The following is a 4,295-nucleotide window of genomic DNA, read 5'->3' on the forward strand; positions in this document are numbered from 1 at the left end:
ATATATATATATGCATGTATATGTATATATATATATATATATATATATATATATATATATATAAATATATATATATATATATATATATATATAAATATATTATATAGTTACCAATCTGACTATTTTGAACGGACTTTAGTCTGATGAGATCAATTTCTAGCTCACCTTAGTCCGGTCAGAGGCTATTTTGAGAGCATTTTCCCGATCAGAGACGATTTCGATCATACTTTAGTCTTATTTGAGGAAGACTTCAGCGCACACTAGTCTGATCAGGACTAACTGTCCAACGCACAATAAAATGACAGGTCAGAGGAGGTTTTCGAGCGCACTTCAAGTGCACATGGAGTTTAGACCACTCGATACCCAGTGAATCGAAACTTGGTACATCTTGATAAGAACATACTAAATCTTGGTAAATCTTGCCAAGAACTTGCCATGGTACTTACCAAGAAAACACCAAGATATGTACGAACTTGCAAGTTTTTTGCATGGCTGTCAAGAAACAAGATCTTGGCAAGATTTCCAAGAAAGATTAACCATGACATGGTAAGATATATCAAGTATTAAAAATTCAATAGCACCCAAAAACAAGATGTAGCAGGAAATCATAAGATTAAGCAAGAATTATCAAGAAATAGCAAGAATTATCAAGAATTATCAAGAATTATCAAGAATGTCGGAAAATACTGCTCCCGTTAGTTTATTAACCAACAAATGAGCCGCTTTTTTCCAGTATAATGAAATTTTTAAGTGGATGCTAGCTCGGTATGTACATAGTACACACCTTATACAGGACCGCCACCGCGAAGGCCCCCACTAAGGTCCCAAAAAAATTTAAAAAATTGTAGCATGACATAAGACAAAAAAGCAAGCGTTGAAAAAACAAGACAGCAAAAAAAAACAACGCTCGGCAAATTGAATACATACAAAGCAACTACAGTATTTAAGCATCAAGCATCAAATACGAAAAATGAAAAAAAAATCAGCTTAAAAACCAAAAATTGTCAGGACACCATTTTTTTTTCAAAAACAAAAATTCTGGCAGTTTAGGCTCATTCTTTTTGCAATTGAGAGTAACAATTAAAATCCCAAACGAGCAAAAACGAACTGAAAAAGATAAAGTTTTAACTAAAGATAAAGATTAAACTAAGAGCCATTTTGAGAGGTAAAAGATCAAAAATTAGCCCTGCTTCAGAACCTACTAGGATTATCACACTCCTACATAGGCCCTCGATTCAATTGAACAAGTCCTTGACTAGACTGAAAACCGCTTTTCATAAAACTGCAGAAGCTCAATTTTCGAGCTCGAAATTTGACAACGTGCTAAGTACTTTTTTTGTAGACGACCTAGATCAAAAATTAGCCCTGCTTCAGAACCTACTAGGATTATCATACTCCTACATAGGCCCTCGATTCAATTGAACAAGTCCTTGACTAGACTGAAAACCGCTTTTCATGAAACTGCAGAAGCTAACTTTTCGAGCTCGAAATTTGACAACGTGCTTATCACTTTCTTTGTAGACGACCTAGATCAAAAATTAGCCCTGCTTCAGAACCTACTAGTATTATCACACTACTACATAGGCCCTCGATTCAATTGAACAAGTCCTTGACTAGACTGAAAACCGCTTTTCATGAAACTGCAGAAGATCACTTTTCGAGCTCGAAATTTGACAACGTGCTAAGTACTTTTTTTGTAGACGACCTAGATCAAAAATTAGCCCTGCTTCAGAACCTACTAGGATTATCACACTCCTACATAGGCCCTCGATTCAATTGAACAAGTCCTTGAGTAGACTGAAAACCGCTTTTCATGAAACTGCAGAAGCTCAATTTTCGAGCTGGAAATTTGACAACGTGCTAAGTACTTTTTTTGTAGACGACCTAGATCAAAAATTAGCCCTGCTTCAGAACCTACTAGGATTATCACACTCCTACATAGGCCCTCGATTCAATTGAACAAGTCCTTGACTAGACTGAAAACCGCTTTTCATGAAACTGCAGAAGATCACTTTTCGAGCTCGAAATTTGACAACGTGCTAAGTACTTTTTTTGTAGACGACCTAGATCAAAAATTAGCCCTGCTTCAGAACCTACTAGGATTATCACACTCCTACATAGGCCCTCGATTCAATTGAACAAGTCCTTGAGTAGACTGAAAACCGCTTTTCATGAAACTGCAGAAGCTCACTTTTCGAGCTCGAAATTTGACAACGTGCTAAGTACTTTTTTTGTAGACGACCTAGATCAAAAATTAGCCCAGCTTCAGAAGCTACTAGGATTATCACACTCCTACATAGGCCCTCGATTCAATTGAACAAGTCCTTGACTAGACTGAAAACCGCTTTTCATGAAACTGCAGAAGCTCAATTTTCGAGCTCGAAATTTGACAACGTGCTAAGTACTTTTTTTGTAGACGACCTAAATCAAAAATTAGCCCTGCTTCAGAACCTACTAGGATTATCACACTCCTACATAGGCCCTCGATTCAATTGAACAAGTCCTTGACTAGACTGAAAACCGCTTTTCATAAAACTGCAGAAGCTCACTTTTCGAGCTCGAAATTTGACAACGTGCTAAGTACTTTTTTTGTAGACGACCTAGATCAAAAATTAGCCCTGCTTCAGAACCTACTAGGATTATCATACTCCTACATAGGCCCTCGATTCAATTGAACAAGTCCTTGACTAGACTGAAAACCGCTTTTCATGAAACTGCAGAAGCTCAATTTTCGAGCTCGAAATTTGACAACGTGCTAAGTACTTTTTTTGTAGACGACCTAGATCAAAAATTAGCCCTGCTTCAGAACCTACTAGGATTATCACACTCCTACATAGGCCCTCGATTCAATTGAACAAGTCCTTGACTAGACTGAAAACCGCTTTTCATAAAACTGCAGAAGCTCACTTTTCGAGCTCGAAATTTGACAACGTGCTAAGTACTTTTTTTGTAGACGACCTAGATCAAAAATTAGCCCTGCTTCAGAACCTACTAGGATTATCATACTCCTACATAGGCCCTCGATTCAATTGAACAAGTCCTTGACTAGACTGAAAACCGCTTTTCATGAAACTGCAGAAGCTCACTTTTCGAGCTCGAAATTTGACAACGTGCTTAGTACTTTTTTTGTAGACGACCTAGATCAAAAATTAGCCCTGCTTCAGAACCTACTAGGATTATCACACTCCTACATAGGCCCTCGATTCAATTGAACAAGTCCTTGACTAGACTGGAAACCGCTTTTCATGAAACTGCAGAAGCTCAATTTTCGAGCTCGAAATTTGACAACGTGCTAAGTACTTTTTTGTAGACGACCTAGATCAAAAATTAGCCGTGCTTCAGAACCTACTAGGATTATCACACTCCTACATAGGCCCTCGATTCAATTGAACAAGTCCTTGACTAGACTGAAAACCGCTTTTCATGAAACTGCAGAAGCTCACTTTTCGAGCTCGAAATTTGACAACGTGCTAAGTACTTTTTTTGTAGACGACCTAGATCAAAAATTAGCCCTGCTTCAGAACCTACTAGGATTCTCACACTCCTACATAGGCCCTCGATTCAATTGAACAAGTCCTTGACTAGACTGAAAACCGCTTTTCATGAAACTGCAGAAGCTCACTTTTCGAGCTCGAAATTTGACAACGTGCTAAGTACTTTTTTTGTAGACGACCTAGATCAAAAATTAGCCCAGCTTCAGAACCTACTAGGATTATCACACTCCTACATAGGCCTTCGATTCAATTGAACAAGTCCTTGACTAGACTGAAAACCGCTTTTCATGAAACTGCAGAAGCTCTATTTTCGAGCTCGAAATTTGACAACGTGCTAAGTACTTTTTTTGTAGACGACCTAGATCAAAAATTAGCCCTGCTTCAGAACCTACTAGGATTATCACACTCCTACATAGGCCCTCGATTCAATTGAACAAGTCCTTGACTAGACTGAAAACCGCTTTTCATAAAACTGCAGAAGCTCACTTTTCGAGCTCGAAATTTGACAACGTGCTAAGTCCTTTTTTTGTAGAAAACCTAGATCAAAAACTATCCCTGCTTCAGAACCTACTAGGATTATCACACTCCTACATAGGCCCTCGATTCAATTGAACAAGTCCTTGACTAGACTGAAAACCGCTTTTCATGAAACTGCAGAAGCTCACTTTTCGAGCTCGAAATTTGACAACGTGCTAAGTACTTCTTTTGTAGACGACCTAGATCAAAAATTAGCCCTGCTTCAGAACCTACTAGAATTATCACACTCCTACATAGGCCCTCGATTCAATTGAACAAGTCCTT

Source organism: Convolutriloba macropyga, chromosome 7, assembly GCF_964194025.1.
Source record: "Convolutriloba macropyga chromosome 7, txConMacr16.3, whole genome shotgun sequence".
NCBI classification, from domain to species: domain Eukaryota; kingdom Metazoa; phylum Xenacoelomorpha; order Acoela; family Convolutidae; genus Convolutriloba; species Convolutriloba macropyga.